Raw genomic sequence first — 18,742 nt, 5'->3', positions numbered from 1 at the left:
ATTCTAGACGCATGCTAGTTCTAGGAAAACTGGCATGGAACAATCATTAGGAAACTTAATATAAATCATTTCCAGATCTCAAAAGGGCCTAATGACATCCATGTGCCAATAAATCTATAATGGAGAGACCTTGTTAAACACTGGCATTAAGTAGAGAGACAAGAAGGGTCACACTTCAGTGGCAGGGATCAACCAGCCCTGGAATAAAGACTACTGTAGACAAGCTCTGGCAAAGTCTAAAATAAATAAGCCTATCAATAAGTAAACTCAACTGCCTGATAAAAGACAATTCTATTCTACCTTTTTAAAGGAAGAATACAAACACATACTCTTGATTATGTAATTATTATGGTGTCCAACATCCTATAAAATATTATATACACACAGAAACAATTAAATCTTAGAATAATTTAAGGAAAAATTATGCTTCAGAAATGACAAAGTGATGGAATTAGCAAAGACTAAACTTTAGAATGGTACAAAAGATCAATGAACAGGAAGGCACTGAAAAAGAAATTATTCACAATGAACTATCCAACTGAGAGAAAAAAAGGTTGAAATATCTAAACAGAAGCTTTGAGACATGTGTGATACTATCGAGGCAGATAGAATTGTAGTTCCAGAAAGCAGGGGGTGCAGAAACAAAATTGAGTAAATAAGGGTCAATTTTTTCAAAATCTGATGAAAAACTTTAACTTAGAGATCTAAGATATTCAGTCAATCATATGCAGAATGTCAATGTTACACTGTAAGAAGAAAAAGTAGTTTGGAATATATACTGCTTTAACCATTCTTGGAAAATATCATCTGCAAACACAAGGTAAATGTACAAAAATCAACTGTATTTCTATATACTGGCAGTGAAAATTTGGACACTGAATGATTAAAAAATACCATATACACTAGCTTAAAATAACATGAAAAGGCAAGATATAAGTTAAAACTACAGGTGCAAGACCTGTACAGTAAAACTACACAATGTTGTTGAGATAAATAAAAGAGGACCTAAGTAAATGGAAAGATATACCATGTTGTTAAGATGTTAGTTTCCTCCAAAAAGATGAGCTGACTCATGGCAATTCCATTCAAAATACCAGTAGGCTTTTAAAATTGTAATTAATTAATTAATTAATTTTGTGTGTGTGGAGGAAGGGAGTAGAAAACGAGCAGCTGATTCTAAAAGTTATATAGTCAAAAATGGGTCACAGAAACAAAAGTTGTCCACTGTAAGAACTGATGGGGGAAAGGTCAGATTACCATAGGTATATTAATATATTTTATATTTCTAGAAGCCTGCAGAAACAATGGTAATAACTAACCTTCTAAATACCTGCAGATAATTAAAAAATATCCATTTACTACTGGACTACATCCATAATTCCCTTTGTATATTTTTAAGTATAAGCCAGAAATATGATATGTAAGTGGGAATACAAACCCTGAATATTCCTAACTTTCCCATTTTAAATAGTATATATGGTGCTATATATAAAGCTATTTACCTTATGCCTAACAAATGTGAAATTAATATTTCTATTTTAATAAAAATCATTTGTATCTAGGCAAATCATTCTCTTGGTTCCTATAAAAACTAAAATCTCAGGACCAAATATTATTTAAAAAGAACCCTAAGCTAAGATACCACCAATTAACACTTGGATATTGTTCTAGAAGTGTCTTTTGCTGGCTTACTTTTGATTCACCTGAGAGACTTGGATTTGCAGTGTTAGATGCTTGAAGGAGACAGAAACGTAAATATTCATCTACAAAAGTAACAAGATAGTGACCAGAAATTTTTCTAAAATGTTTCCAGTAAATTATGGATATGCGATGAAAAATAATACATAGACACCACTTCACAGCTTCAAAACCAATAGACTAGAAATATGAGTCCCCAGATACCACCTGCCCACCTACCCTCGGCCAGTAAAATTGTTTTATTTATACTTGAATTTACAAAACCATTCTGGGTTTCTGTGATTCTCTCCTTTATTTGACCTGTATGATTTAATATTTTTCCCAGTAGAAAAATATTTCCTTTGATTGGAATTTATTTCCTTTCATTGGAAACAAAATGAATTAATCATTTTGGATGACCTGCTATAAAATTCTGTATTTATTTCTGATTACAAGGAATAGAGAAAATATCATAGCTTCAAGTCTATATTTCTTTGAACTGGTAATTAATAATTAGCCAGTCCCTGAATTAGCTCAGAAATATTTTTCACTGTTATAATGTACTATACCATTTAGTATACTTAGACATATTTTAAGAGTACATCAACCTTTAAAATTATGCATATTATTTTACTGCACGTACAAAACTGGCCTTGTTTCTTAGATATTAGCTTTTGAGTTATCAGATTTGTGGGTTTAATTGTAACTCCAATTATTCATAATTATACAAATTCCTATTGAATTTATTAAGAGGTTTTACTGAATGTTTATAATTGAAGAAACAAAACTTCTTTGAAAATTATCTTCTTTTAAGTTAGTGCTTTCAAAAACCGTTCATCAGCATATTATAAATGACACCAGAAAATAGAGACTGCAAATAAGAACAATAATTTGTTTTCCCTTGGATATTTTATGTTGTGATGAAATAGAATAAGCACTCCACCAAATTACATTATAGGAATCAAACAGGGTCTATTAGATGCTAGTCTACACTTTGCGAAATTATTTTGCTAATATTGTTAAATTTACTACCAATTGTTTTAAGAACTAAGAAAAAGCATAACAGCTGAGAAGGAAATGTTATAGGTTGATTTTTAGAAAAGAGGGTGTGTGGATATGGGGGGCCCTTCTAAACATTCATTCATTAGTGGCTATTAAGCATCTGCAAAGCATCAGTGGTTCTATAAAGAGCTTATGTAGATAAGCATCCTTCCCACGAAAACCTTATAAAGTGTATGTTAGTTATTGTCATTTTTACATAAGAAATAATTTCAAATAAAGAGAAATTAAATTATTTGTACAGGATTGCATAAAGAGTAAATGTCAGGAACAGAATTTGACACTGGACTTGTTTGCCATGTCAAACTGAGCTCAAAATCCTAAGTTATACTGTTTGGGCACATCAAATTTTATCCCAAGTTTTCCTCTCTTAATAGTGCTGAATAAAATTTTACCAGATTCAATTTGACCTAGTAACTCTAAGAGGAGTCAGGTCAGACAATCATCAACTATTAGTAACATATATAGAGGGTATACATGTTATAAACATTGCATTTTAAAATTCATTTAATAAATATTTGCTGAATATCTGCTATGTACCAGACATATATGAAAGATAATAAATATTTTAAAGTATTTATAATTAGTATATGAATATTTTAATTACTTATAATTTTCAAAAAGTTAAAATGATGTAAAATATTTTAGAATCCTTTCTCTTTCCTTGTCTCTTAAAGCCACTCTCCACACTGGAGGAAAACAGTCATAAAAATTTGGTGTACATTATTCCAACCTCTTTCTGTGGTTTGACTATCACACAAACAATATCTGCATTCACTTACATTTACACTGAATTTTATAGACATACACACACATATGAATATATAAATGAAATCATTAAATAAAATCATTTTATTTTCTTTGATTTTCTGAGAATTGCTTTTTTTTCCTACTTAAAGTATGCCCTTCTGTATTTCCATGTCAGTACATAGAGTTTATCATTATTTTAAACTTACTATTTTTAATGGCTTCATTATAACCTTCTATGTGAGTATATCAGAAGGTTTCCAATTTTTCACTATTAGGTATGGTCCTGAAATGTACATGCTCATAACCTGATTTCTGGGGTTTGACCAATGTGACTGGCAGGACACACAAACACCTCTGGAAGAAGGCTCTCAGAAAACACTACAAATTTCCCACAGATGAAGTCTGAGTACTGCAAGTCCACACAAGAACCAAGCTAGTTCTAAAAACATCATTCACCAAAATGCAGCTAGCCGTTGAGTACCGCTTTCTCTCTCTTTTTTTAATTTACTCAGTAAACTTGACCTGACCCAACATCTAAAGTAAGTTAGTTTCTGCATCATGGCTCCTCTGCATTTTATATGTGATTTTAATGTACTGATCACAATACTTGTTCTTCTTCTTTTTTAGACAACTCTTTTCTGTTCCTTCTCCTAAACTACTGCATAGGTAAAGGCCAGCCCTTTGTCTTACTTATCTTAGTTTCCCAAACACTTAGAATGGTGCCTGTGCATAGTGCTTCTTACAAAAGGTTGTTGAATGAATGTATATTACATACATCAATTTTTAAAATTATTTTTGTGAAAAGGAATGTAGTACAACTTTAATGTCATGCAAAGCCATAATAATTTGGTTCATCAACATTTGAGCTATCCTATCACACATTTAGAAATTTGGTAACAACCTGAATCAAATTTATTGCTTTCCTCTTCCCAGGAATAAATATATTGCTTACTCTCATGAAACAAATATTGCTTATTCTTGTGTATTATGAATGGAAAGGAGACATTTTGTAGTTTTCCAACGCTAGTGCATTGGTATTTAGATATCTTTGATCTACTGAACGTCTGGCATACTGCATTCAAGCTTCAGCTCCACTCTTTCTAAGCTGCCACCTTAGCCTCCCTGAGCCTCAGTTTTCTCCTCTTGAAAATGAATATAACTGTGCTTACCTAGTATGAATAATCTGTGTTTTATATGAAATATAACTGAGTTGTGTGTCATGTACCAGTTTCTGACAAAGAATGCATTATTATTAATAATGTTATTAATTAAAAACTGTACAGCATTATGGACAATAGCAATAGGTTAGTAAAATTAATAATAATAATACATATTAAGCATTTAGTACATACCAGGAGGTGTTCTAAGTTCTTTGCACATGTTAACTCATTCTCCCTTTATTATAACACTTTAAGGTGAGCACTATTATGCCCCTATTGTATAGATGAAAGAACTAGGTCTCAGAGAAGTAAGTAAGTTGACCAAGATTATACAGTAAGTACAAAAACCACACTTCAAATTCAGGAATCAGATGCTGGAGATGATACAGAAATAAGGATTGTCATCGCTATGTGAATATTTCCAACTATTGCCCTTCAAGTTTAAAGGTTATTCAGTTAGAATGATTCTGTTACCTACTCTTTATCAGGAAAAAATAAAAAAACACTAAAGAGAGTCCCTAAACTTTATCTCAACATATCTACAAAGTACATGCACAATGATTTCCATATTCTCCTTCTAGGAAGGGCTTGATTTTAATGTGCTGTGTGTGCTGTTGCCAGTTTGCAGCTGAAAATCCCTCCAGAGGCAGCCTCAGCTGCAGAGAGCATCCTCACCAAGGTTCCACCTTTACCAGGGCAACAAATCCAGGGATTGATCATTGTAGGATTGTTGTTCCAGCTCCAAAGCTCCCTATGCAATCAGCCAAGGATGTCATTAAGGCTACATTATAGCTCTCCTTCTCTTTCCACCCAATAATGTTCCTTTCCTTTCTTTTCCAAAGTTGGAGGATCCTATAAGCACTCCTAATAAACACCCTGCACACTGAACATTCAACACTGTCAGCCATGCCTTTTGAAACAGTCTGTGCCCTTGTCTTTGAAGTCAATACATTCTCCTGATTTTCTTCACAGTCTCATCTTCCTCCACCTAACTCTCAAATGTTGCTCTGTATTAGGATTTATCCAAGACCCTCATCTACACATGATCTCCCTAGGCATGAATAAGTGAATCTCATTCATTTTTATGGTTTCAATAACCATGCACGTGCTGCTGCTAAGTCACAAAACTACATCTTCAAGCCAACATTTTCCCTCCCATTATCAATATCCACAGATCGAACTCTCTACTGGCTTTACAACCAGGGATTAGCGAACGTTTCCTGTAAAGGGCAAGATAGTAAATATGTTAGGTTTTGTGAGTCATACAGTCACTGCTGCAACTACTCAAGTCTGCCATGGTAGCATCAAAGCAGCCACAGACAAAAGGAAAATGAATGGTCATAAATGTATCTCAATAAAAAGTTATTTAAAAAAAAACAGGGTGTAGGCTAGATTCTCTTTGCCAATGCCTGAGCTAAATTACTATTGTTCCTATTTAACCACACAGGTATTTAACCACACAGGTTTATGTGAGAATTGGATAAATTAAAGTCTTTTGAAATTTTTCTGGAAAATAACTCAATACAGATTAGCTATGTAAAACAATAATAATGATTATTAATATTAATCACATTAATGGTTATTGAATTATTAATAAACAAACGAGCTATTATTATTTATTATTTATATCCCTCACTAGACTATAGGATCTGTTAGACAAGGGCCATATATGATTTTGCTCAAAACTATATACCTACTGACTGGCCCTTCAGTGACTGTTGAATGAATAAGGCAATCCTAGTAGGTTTCTCTCCCCTGCCTGTGGTGAAAATCCTTGAGCTAGCCAGTGTCCAGGGCTAGACCAGAAAGCAGTGGCCTACAGAGGAATATGTCTTGCTCAGGTCAGCAGGTATGGAGTAGGGAATTGAACTTGAGACATTTATCCTGTCCAGGCCTGCCCTGTGCTAGTTTTTATTTTACCAATTGCTAAATATTTAGGAGGTCTTGGCTGCCACACAAGACTTCCCATTTCTTTCCCATTTTCCATTGGGAAAGCAACTGTGTATGGAAAGTCTTCATTACACAGATTGGTTCCACTCCAAAGTCTGCTCCTATGTCTGGGTTTATAAGTGCAGCTTTCAGGACCTCGCCCTGCCCACCCCTCCACAGATATCAAAATCCTCTGATGTGTAAGTCCCTCAAATAAAATGTATGGATTACAGTCAGCCCTCCATATTCGTGGGTTTCACATCCAGAGATTCAACAAACCATTGATCCACTTGGGTTGATTGTATAAGAGGATGTGGAATCGGCAGATACAGAGGGCCAACTGTACAAAGTGGCTTTGATAACCCACTGCTAGTGGCCTCTATCAGAGGTCGGTTTCCACTAGTTTCTTCTGGTGTGCACATTTGTATATCTATAAAAATTCACAAATAGTACTTAAAAGTGAGGAAGGGGGCTTCCCTGGTGGCGCAGTGGTTGGGGGTCCGCCTGCCGATGAGGGAGACGCGGGTTCATGCCCCGCTCTGGGAGAATCCCGCATGCCGCGGAGCGGCTGGGCCCGTGAGCCATGGCCGCTGGGCCTGCGCGTCCGGAGCCTGTGCTCTGCGGCGGGGGAGGCCACGGCAGTGAGAGGCCCGCGTACCGCAAAAAAAAAAAAAAAAAAAAAAAAGTCAGGAAGAAAACAGTGATACCCAGTCATGGAAAGTGGGAACTGTGTAGTTCATATAAAACCAATAAAAACATTTCTAGTACTAGAGGATGAATAATCCCAACTACATAGTTTACATTTGAATGATAAATATAAATTTGAAATATTCTACTTATGATAAAATAGGTACTTAATTCCTAAGAAAATTATTTTGAAAATATTACAAAGATACCAGAGGAAAAGCAGCTTATCTGTTTTGGAAAACAAGGCTGTTACATTTACTTTAAAGTATCCTGGTAAACAAACATTCAACCTTACAACTTACAATGTATTTCTACGGTAACAATATTTCCCATTAAGCACAACACAATAAATCTTTTTAAGGCTTTTTTGGATGTATTTACCTCTGAGCTGTATTTAGCCTTGAACAAGGCATGCTGATGAAAAAAAAATTTTTTTTAGAAACGAATGTTGAAAAACAAGAGCTTATGAAACCCCATTTTATCTACAAAGAGACAGCAATGAAAAGCGGAAAAAAAAAAACCTTATTACAACCAATGAAAAACTGTAACTCCTTTGCTACTAAAAATTACTTTTATTGTATTAACACACTGTCAGAACACATAAACCTATTTCATATAGCAATCAATTCTAAAACAATTACAAAGCTTTCAACACAGCTCTGGAAAAGATCTTTGAGTTCTCCTGGATGAAAAATTCTCTGAAAATAACAGAACTATATTTCGAAGGGAGGAACCTAAGAATTGTTTTTCCTATGGAAAATTATTAAAAATAAATATTTGGGGTTTTTAAATAGCAAGGTACAAAACTGATACAGATAAAAATAGAATTCATCTTTAATATTTAATAACCAGAGGTAATTTCTGTGTGCATGTGGGCATATAATTATTTGTCTTTCTTTATGCATATGTGGTTTTTTCCACCCAAAAGGGAATGCTACTAACTCTAATAGGATAATATTTTTAAAAAGTTTGAGAATGTTTTCATTCCCTGTCTTAGAGCTAGGAGCATATTATCCTCATAGAGAAACTGCTTTGCCAATATCGTGCCTGAAGAGTAGCGTGGCAATAGGGGAAAAACAGGTGAGTAAAACCCCTCATAATTTAGGTATGATTAACATCTAAAATAAAATGATGTTAATTAGAAAAGTGTGGGTGGGCATCATCTAATCAGTTAAGAGCTTTAAGAGCAAAACATGAGATTTCCGGCTTCCCTGGTGGTGCAGTGGTTGAGTCTGCCTGCCGATGCAGGGGACATGGGTTCCCACATGCCGCGGAGCGGCTGGGCCCATGAGCCATGGCCGCTGAGCCTGTGCGTCCGGAGCCTGTGCTCCGCAACGGGAGAGGCCACAACAGTGAGAGGCCCGCGCAAAAAACCCCCAAAAAACCTGAGATTTCCTAGAAAAAAAGGAATTTGACCTTAGGGCTGCAGAATCAAATCCTGCCTTCCAACTTGCCCTACAAATTTCAGGTTGCCATTCCCAACAATTACATGAGCCAATTCCTTAAAATAAACCTATCTAACTATCTATTATCTATCTGTCTATCAACCTACCTACCTACTATTGTTACTATTTCTCTGGAGAATCCTGACTGATAAAACTTCTCACTGCATGATACCCGGAGGTACATAATATCAACATGACTTATGACTGGTGATGTTAACCTTGATCACTTGGTTTAGCTGGTGTCTTCCAGGCTCCTCTGGTGTAAAGTTTTTATTTTTCCCTCATGACACTCAACATTTTGCAAAGCAGTTGTTAATTCCAGTCCATACCCAAGAAGACCGGAACTAAGTTCTACCTCCTGGAGAGGAACTGTAAACACGTATTGCTTGGAATTCTTCAGAAAGAAGTATTTGTTCCTTCTTCCCATTTATTTATTCAGTTAACCATTTATTTATATCAATATGAATGCATGTATACTTATTTTATATTTGGGGTTGTAATAAGATATTCTCATTTATTTATTGCTCAAATTTTTCCAGCTGTGGCTATTGGGAGTTGTTTTAATTGGTTCCTGTTTCCACCCCTCCCCTCCCCTTCCCTTCCTTTGCAACTTCCTTTCTGGCACTACAAGAGCTCCCTAATCTTCTTGTATTTTTCCAGCCTTAGGCTAGAATCAGTCATTTTCCTAAAGGACCTTGGCTACACATAATGGATAATTGTGTCTGGAAACCAAGAGCTGAGTGCTGGGTGTGCTCATCCCTACTGGGGTGCCATTGTTTGTAGCCTCTCTCAGTGGACAGAACTAAGAAATACATGTGTGTACACAAAGCCATACACATGTACACGTCTAAAGTGTACCCCATGCTAATCCAGCACCACAGGGCTCATTGTAGACCTCCTCTCTCAATTACTTTTAACTTTTTTATCTGACAGTAAGAAACCTGGCTACTATCATCTGTAATCTATTTACTTATTTGGTTTTCCCTAGAATACATGTAAAGTAGTTTCAGAATTGCTAACCCATACTTGTGGGAAATCAATTTAATAATTAATGTACACTGTTTATATATGGCTCCCTTGCCAGTAGCCTTACAATATTCATTGAAAACAGTTTCCAAAGTTACTTAGGTTAGTTGCTTTTTTCCCCCTCACCCCCTTCACTGAAGTCATATCATACAGTTGTAATATGTTTATATTTACATGTCACCACCATCTGTATTCCATGCTAGGATCCCTTGACAAATTGGTTGATACTTTAAATTTGCATACAGTAAAATCCACTCTCTATGGGTTTTGACAAATGCATATAGTCATATACCCAGTAATCCAGTTTCATACAGGATGGTTCCATAACCCTAAAAATTCTCCTTTGTAATCAACCTATTATCAACCCATTCTTTCTCCGCCAACCCCTCTGATGGTTTAGAAGAAGTTATTAATTTCAGTTTCTTCGATTAAGGGTGAGGACAACATTCTGTAATTCTGACCCTCTTCAAATTGATTCCAGAAGTCTGGCCAGTTGATTGCTGATAAAGGTTTTAAGGCAATTCAATAGGAAATTATATTATTTTCAACAAATTATGCTGGAACAACTGGATATCATATATTCTTTAAAAGTGACCATTATTTCACACCATTCTCAAATGTTAACTCAAAACGGATAATAGATCTAAATGTTTAATGAGAAACTGTAAAATTCTTAGAATAAAATCATTAAAAATTTGATGTAGGCAAAGTTTTCCCAGAACACAAATAATATAAACCATAATATATATCTATGGATCTATATAGATAGAAAATTATACATATCTGTAAATTTGACTTCATGAACATGAGATCCATTGCTTTCTTAAAGACATTACCATGAAAACGAAAAAGCAAGCCAGAGATTAGGAGAAAGTATTTATAAGACACGTATCAGATCAAGAATGTGCATACAGCATATATAAAGATCTCTTATAATTCAATAATAAGACCACAAACCATGGTATTAAACCATTGGCAATACCTCAGATACTTCACAAAATAAGATATGTAATAAACACATGAAAAAATGCACAGTATTATTACTTATGAGACAAATTACGGATTAAAATCTCTATGAGATAGCACCACAAACAGATCAGAGTTGCTAAAATTAATTTTAAAAACTCCTACCATGCTTTTTGTTGTCAAGGATGTGGACTACCTTGAACTCTCATATACCGCTGGTGGAAATATAAGCGGTACAGCCACATTGGAAAATACTTGGTAGCTACTGCACTTATAAAGTTAGACATACACATACTATCACTCTATGGTACTAACCCAAAATAAGTGGAATTTATGTGTACAAAATTACACATAAATAAAGGTGTTAGGAACACCTTTCCTAACACCTTTCCTAACACCTTTATTTCCAGTAGTCCAAAACTGGAAACAGGATGTCTATCATCAGATGAATAAATGAACTAACTGTGGTATATTTATACCAAATTAAAAAATGGGTGCCACAAACTATTGACAAATATGCATGCATGTCAAAATTGTTATTCTAATTGAAAGAAGTCAGAAAAAAAAAAATATATATATGAGTAGAAAGAAGCTTTTGAGGGTGATAGAAATGTTTGCTATCTTGATTGTGGTGATTTTATATAGTATACACATACATACCAACACAACTGTACAATTTTCTATAGTTCTAATATAGTTTATTAAAACTTACCAAGTGGAATGCGGACTGAAGGATGTAGCTGGAACCTCCTCCAAATCCCAGCATTCTCTTCGGGCCTGCACCAAGATGGCGGGGCCTACGTTGCAGTCCTTTATCTCAGGCAGGTAGTTCGGTGCCCCAGGCCCTTCAGGAGTCTTTCCCCTGCGGCTGCGTGAGGCCCACTCTGGTGCTCAGGGGTGGCTGGCGGTGTAGGAGGCTCGGGGTCTGTTTTAGAAGTTCCTCCCCTAGAGGAGGGCAAAGCTAGAGCTCCCTGCGCTCTTCCACCGTGGAAGGCGGGCCACCCAAGCAGCCGGAAGCTAGGCGCGCGCCAGGCGCCGGCTGCCGAGCGCGTGGGAAGCAACGAGCGCCCCGCATCGAAGGCTCCAAGCCCGTCTGCTCCTCACCAGCAGCTCTTCGCTGACGGGCGGACCTGCACCAGCTTCCCAGAGCGGCTCAGCTCAGCCCCGGGGCGGCCCCGAGCAACTGGGTGTGGGGGCGGGGTGCGGAGGCTGACGCTTGCGCAGGAGCGTCCGGGTCCGGATGCGGGGCGAGAACCGCGAGACCAGGAGCTTGGACGAGGTTTTACACCGGGTGCTGTAGGCCTAAGACCTCTGCTGCCTGTTCGAGCCCAGCTGGGTGCATCTGGTCAGCTGGGCAATATCATGTCCTGGTACGACTTCATCAACAAGTTGACTGGAGAAGACGGGTCTGGAATCACTGTTCCCCTAAATACAAGTACACCCGGATCCAAACTGGGAAGTCTGCTGGCAGTGCTCTTTGGCTGAACAGTTAAGACACCTCCTTTTGAATTGTGTCAGTTCTTGGTCAGGAAGCAAGATGATTGCGTAGAAAGGTAAAAGCTCCTCACTTTTTTGCCCCTTGCACAGACTGACCACATAGTGCAGCTTCGGGTCAAAGAGCCAGGAAATTGGCGTCCTCAGAAACGACTTGCTGCGGAAGTAGCAAAGCTTGTTCATGGACAAGAGGGGCTGGGTTCTGCTAAAAAATGTACACAAGCCCTTTGTTATAGTAGCACAAATGCACTGGAGGTCACGTCTAATCAAGAGTTGTTTAAAGAAACTTCATTTTCCGGATTAGTTCTTAACCTTGGGACAAGTGTCCTGGATACATGCTGCAAAGCAAATGCCATTCCAGGTGGTCCCCGAGGGTACTGGATTGCAGAAGGTGGAGTCGGTATTAATCACAGACAAGTAACAAATCCTGAGAGTGTTTTAGTTGTTGGACCACATGTTCTTAAGAATGGGCTTTCATTCTTAATGATGGAAAAGGGATCTTTACACCATAAATGGCTTCAGCTCTGATGAAAAACCCTGTGGTTCAAACAGCCATCATTCATTCTCGAGATGTAAGAAAGAACTTATGCCTCTGCTTATGCAAATCAAGACAACAGAGACTGGAGTATACTCTCGGCTTCACACTGTAAGTAATTTCATTATTTACGTAGGTTGGTTAATAATAAGTTGTTTATGTGATGATGGAGTATTTTATTTCCTGATCTGTAAACATCGACTACCATAGAAAACCATAATTTCCTGGGTTAATCTTTTTTCTTTTAAGTTATACTTCATGAAAATATTAAATGCTGTGTTTCCTCTCCTACCCTTCTTGCTCTATTTTTTGAAGTTGAGGAGAAACAATGAAAAAGAGGTAGTTGAAGGGATTGTGGATACTTTTTATCAGGTTTGTATCTCACTGGTCTTAGGAGTGTTTTATTGTTGTTCTAAAATTAGCAGTGCCTCTAGTGTCCACATTAGGAATGCAAAATCTAGTATTTGGAAACATAAATTTCTGATTTTTTCATTATTTAGGAAGTAAGTATAGTTCTTAAAAAGAAGAAAAGTATCGGATGAAACCATAGTTGTCATTAGAAATTACAGTAGAAATCATTTCTTTTCAGAGAAAAGAACAAAAATCAGTACTTGACTTTTCAGAAGTTTGTAATTCAGTTTTGCAGTCCCTAGCCTGTTTCAGTATAGTTAAATTTATTCATCGCCTTAAAAAATGGAAAGTATCCAGTGGAAATTACTGAACTACAAAATCCATCTGATGAAATTAACAGCAACTTGGACACAAGTTAAAGATTCCAAGAATTTGAAGGCAAATTGATATGTTATTCAAACTGAATAATATAAAGAAAAAAAACAAACAAAAAGACAGTAGTCTCAGTTTCGGGGCAGTATCAAGCTAGTTAATGTATATGTAATTGGAGTTTCAAAAGGAGAGGGAAAAACAAACAATTCAGGGATCAGAGGAAAACAAACAAAATTTACTTGTTTCAGTTGTTAAGTATTACAAAGAGAGAACTTTAGTATCAAAGTTAGTAAGTCTAAGTAGTAAGTGTAATACGTATTAGAACTAATGTATTGCCTGCCTAGAGTGCTTTACCACCGCACCTAATTCATCTTCATATGCATCTCCAGTGTAACAACCCCCAATGGTTTTCTGACCTGCACTCCTCTCATAGACATTAATGCCTAGTCATTCCTTTGCAATGCTTAATTTTACAGTATTATACTTGTATCATTGCACACTTAACAATTTAGTGAAAGTTTTATTTACATTTTGTCTCTGCCACTATAAAACTAACTGGGACAATGTCTTATTTAAGTTTATTTATCTAGTATCTAGTACTATGAGCACATGGTCACTCTTCAGTGATTATTCATCAAGTAAAAGAAAGAATATAAGAAGATTCAAAATGGTAAAACACAAAGAAGGAAAATACCTAGAACTTATTACTATAAACCCTAAATGGATATGAGAAATTACTCTGTAAAGGAAAAACAGGGCAAATTATTATGTACATTTTATAAATTTTTCCTGTGTTCCCTTAAAATTGATTTAGGGTATCATGGAAAACAGTCCACATCTTGAGCTGGTAGAGAGCATGGCTTGAGAATCAGAACAAATGAGTTGCTTAGTGTTTGTGTCTAAACACGTCTTTCATTGCAGTTTATCTTCCTTTTCTTGTCTGTTAAGAAGTTAAATTGGTTAGCATTGGTCTTTCATCTGTTCTAGTAACTTTAATCTATTTTGGGGTTAAACTGTTTTGTCTTCTTATTTTAAAATAATTTAAAAGCAATTGTCTCTAGCATGCAATGGGAGAGCTGCCTCACACGGGTGTCTGGCTGACCTGCGGAGGATGTAGTAGGTCTCCTCAGAGGCGTCTCCATCTAGGACAGGGACGTCTCATGAATGTGAAGTGATCTTCTGAGAGTTTCATTTTGAGGGAGAGGGACATGGTTTAAATGCCCTTTTTTGTTTTTTAGGGAATTTCCATATCACGTGCTTATAAAAGTTTCATTACAAAATGTGAGACTGGGATTTTTTGGGTAGCATCCTGTCTCTTGCTTCCTGTTTTAGGTAAATCACTACCTCATACTTGGACCATAGATGAGTATCATGCATGACCCATACAGTTAAAAAAAGAGGGGGCATAAAATGGCCTGTTGGTAGGGATGCTAAGTATCAGGTGGAGTGGACTACATGTCGTTTAATGTTCTTCCATTTCTAGGACTGTATGATGCTTAGGAATCAGGAATCTCAATGAAACAATGGACAATGCCATTAAATAATAATGCTGATGCAACGATAATTTTTAGAGAGTACTACTATCTAACACGTAGTGGCTAGAATTTTTAAAATTCTTTTAAATTCTAGCAAAATGTATGCTTATAACACATTTTTTTTTTCCCTCAGCATGATGCTTGTGGCATATATGTTTACTCTCCAGAGTTTCTGTGGAGACTTGGCACTATGGTTTATTTTTGCTTTGTCTCTGTATTTATGTTTTCTCTGTTAGAAATTTTAGTTCTCCCAGAGAAAAAATTTATTCATGTTCTTCAAAAGTATAATCCTTGGACTTGGAGCAGTTGTCTCCTTTCTTGCCGTTATCTATCTAAGGACACTAAATACATGTCACCTTTCTTATTACGTGGACATTGCACGGGAGGATATAATTTTTTAAATATTAAAGATCTTCAGGTATTTCTTCACGTTGTATTGCTTAGAATCGTAAAATCTAAAAGCTGGAATGATTTATCTAATGGTCTCATTTTATGTATTAGGGAACTGAGAGGGAGAGAATTGAAATAACTCATGCTAGATCTTAACGCCAGTTTGCAGCAGCCCCAGGAGTAGCTCATTCCCTCTTCACGTTTCTTTTGCCATCTCAGATAAGTTTGGTTTTTCCTCGTAGCCTTTTGGATCAGAGAAGACACTGTCTCTGTTCCCCCATTCACAGAATTGTTTGAATGAATAGGAAACTTTCTTGGCCATGGGTGAACTCAGGCTTCTCTCTTTGTCGCTGAGAAATCTGCCTTTGCAAACTGTGAATCACTGTGCAGCAGCTGCTTCCACAAAGAACACCTGGCTGGGATGTCTGTGCTTTGGTACCTTCTCCCCTCCTCCTACAGTTGTAGTTAAAGTAACAGGTTTTGACTTTTAAAGGTCACCCGTGGTTCTATACAGTAGCATCTTCCTCTTGGAGAGAAGTCCCTTTTTGGATTGCCTGTGTTTTAACAACATGTAAACACCTATTTTTATGCTCTCTTTTGTCAAGTTGTGGCTAGAATTTAAAACATTACTTACTCTTTCCTATAGTAAGCCCATCACTGTGGGGAAGACGTACACAATTCCCTTTTATCTCCCATTGGAGGTATACACACTAGCCAACCGGCAACTGTTACAATCTCACAACTGTGAGTTTCCAAACAACCTTACTCTGACATATGTTGTTTTGCTGTTGGACACTGTGCATTATCATCATCATAATTCTTGTGAAAGAAAAATGCATTAAGTGTAATACGGCCCAAATAGAATACAAAGTTTCTGCCTCCTGGGAACTTGTGTTTTAATGAATGCTGTTGTTTAACAAAACCTGTTATGCCACAAGGTGTTCCAACTTTGCTGTGAAATAGGTTGATGAAAATTTTTTTTTATAATAAATTGAGGAAAATAGAACAAGCAGAGGGACTGAGCAAGTTTCATTGAAAAGTAGAGTGTGTCTCAGTCAGAGTTTAGTGTATGGGTTCCTTTCATGTTTCCTTAAGGCAGAGATTAATAAAATGTTATAATTTCTCTAAATGATATTGACAAATATAACAATTTCTTTTTTTTTATCATTTATTGCTCTGAATCTATCCATACTCATCATTACTTTTACTAGCACAATGGTGGATACTCAGTAAAGCAATTCATATGTACATTTAGAGGTTTTTGAAGCAAGGTTGGGGTTTGAATATGTTATTATATGCTTAAAGATATTGCTTAAAGATTGAATGGGTTCTCAAGTCCTGTCCTGCCAATTGGCCTCTCTTCCCATGAAATCGTCAAGGGAACTTTATAAAAGGAGCAAGAGGGAGTGAGAATCAACATGTATTTTATTGTCAACTAGGTAGGTACCAAATTCTAGTGAGCAGCTTGAGGCACATGCTTTTAGGTTGGAGGCCTGCATGGGCCACTATTTCCCTTAAGGTTTAAATCTCAGTTTTGAAAAAGTACGGTCCTCTGGTTGCCTGCACCCTCTTGGAACCTGAAGGAATTGCCAGTATACTTAAATGTTCAAATGGAGAAAAACATAGCCAAAAATATCTTCCTTAGCTTGGTAGACTTGGGTCAGCTTATTTCTCCATTTTCTTCGGGAGCGGAGAGGGAAGAGAACACGGTTTCTGTAGTAAAGCCTTCTTGGGCCTTCTCATCACATAAAGGTAGACAGTACGTAGGTCATGTCTTTGTAGGAGGCCAGTAAATTCAGATGGTTTCTACACTTGGGTATATATGCCCTCAAATAATATTCCACATTCTGAAAAATGAGCTTAATGTTTTCTCCATTTTAAGAAAATACAGGAAAGGAATGTCAAGTGGCAGAAACTGACGGAGAGATATTTTTCTAGAGAGCCTCCCCTTTCCTCCTTCAGAACCAGACTCTACTGTATTAGACTGATGTTCAAAGAAATACTTTGTTATTACTTCCTTAGAATCATGGTGGTATAGTCAAGTCTTAAATTTTGTGTAGTGTACTTTCCTCATTAATGGGAGGTAGCTTCTGGGGATTTCTAAAATTGCATAAATACTTGAATGTTTCCAACAGTTTCTTTCCACATCTTTCCTTTGCGATTTACTTTCATTTCTTTCAATTCTCCATAACTTCTCTACATCACTAACAAATATCTGGAAGAAGTCAAAATAGAAGTCTTCAAGTCAATACTGCTAACTCTCATGAAAAATACAACTCTCTTCCATTTTACTAATAGAAGAGCCTCTCAGATCTTTACACATATATTGTTTTATCTCAGTTTATACACAAGTCTAACAGTCAAGATTATACAAGATCTCAGACTGTAGGCAATTAGGAGGAGCAAAGAAGAGGGGGAGACATACAGGATACTCACTGAGAATAGCAATGAATAGCTTACTAGCCAGAAGATAACCCTATGAAAAGCATATATAGGTACCCTAGAAATCATGGGGTTCAAGTCAGCTCCTATAGGAGTAAACCAACCTGAGGAGCAGTTGACTCCAGATTATCAGAGAGTTTGATACGCTCAATATTGTCTTCAAAAAAATCTGTAAAATATGAAATACAAATAAGTAATTATTTAATTTTACCTCTGTCTTAGAAATCACCTGAATGTAGAACCATATACCAATATTAAAAATAAAAATTATTAGTATATTGCAACAAGTGTTTATTTCATGATACAAGGTTTAGTTATTTGTAACAAGTATGACTAACTCTTTATTCATCATCCTAGGTATATGAGAAATTGTGTATGAGAATAGAAAAAGGGGCTTCAGAAGAATAATAATGAAAATAGGGGCCTAAAGTCTAACAAGCCTGTGTTCAAATCCTGGCTTTGTTACTAAACTCTCATGCATTTCAGTTGCTTTACCTAATATCATCTTTGCAGGCATTTAATGCTTATTCCCATCATTTAGAGTTACTTTGATCATTAAGTGATAATTACTAGAGGCTATTTGGGCTGCCCACTGAGTAATCTAGAGTAGGGGAATAATGGATAATGGATATAGCTTTTTCAATTTATCTCTAACTCAGTAATACAGGCCTTCAGAAGTAAGCACTTAGAGCCAGTCTCCTAAAAATAAACTTACTTATTAGAGTGGTATGAATAAATGTGGGACATTGAGAAACTAACTGTTCTTCCTCTAGTGCCCTCTACTTTTGAACCTATAGCAGGCAGCATAATCTCATGGTACTGGCACTGTCCACGATAGAGGTGGCTGAGGATAGGTGCAAACTGGGTGATTTCTCTTTGATAAGTGGCTTGAAAAATGCTTATTTCCCAAATTCAGTCACTTAT

The 18,742-nt window shown here is 36.4% G+C and overlaps 2 long non-coding RNA genes across 5 annotated transcripts in view; one reads left to right on the top strand and one right to left on the bottom strand.

Annotated features, from left to right (window-relative positions):
• The window catches only part of LOC307196841, a 428,961-nt gene extending 416,137 nt beyond the window's left edge, over positions 1–12,824 (bottom strand). The window contains exons 1-2 of one of the 4 annotated variants that reach the window (XR_013831245.1): positions 11,804–12,824; positions 11,412–11,644 (exon numbers count right to left, since the gene is read on the bottom strand). This is a non-coding gene — a long non-coding RNA (uncharacterized lncRNA). Of the gene's footprint in view, positions 1–11,411 lie in introns of all 4 variants that reach the window. The other 3 variants (XR_013831244.1, XR_013831246.1, XR_013831247.1) reach the window with 3 other exon arrangements.
• Positions 12,723–18,742, top strand: part of LOC307196842 — a 258,268-nt gene continuing 252,248 nt past the window's right edge. Inside the window, exon 1 of the long non-coding RNA XR_013831248.1 lies at positions 12,723–12,839. This is a non-coding gene — a long non-coding RNA (uncharacterized lncRNA). The remainder of the gene's footprint in view (positions 12,840–18,742) is intronic.

The sequence above is a fragment of the Stenella coeruleoalba genome, assembly GCF_951394435.1.
Source record: "Stenella coeruleoalba genome assembly, chromosome: 14".
Lineage (NCBI taxonomy): Eukaryota > Metazoa > Chordata > Mammalia > Artiodactyla > Delphinidae > Stenella > Stenella coeruleoalba.
The sequence above is the reverse complement of the archived record's forward strand: the minus strand, read 5'-3'. Positions and strand labels throughout refer to the sequence as shown.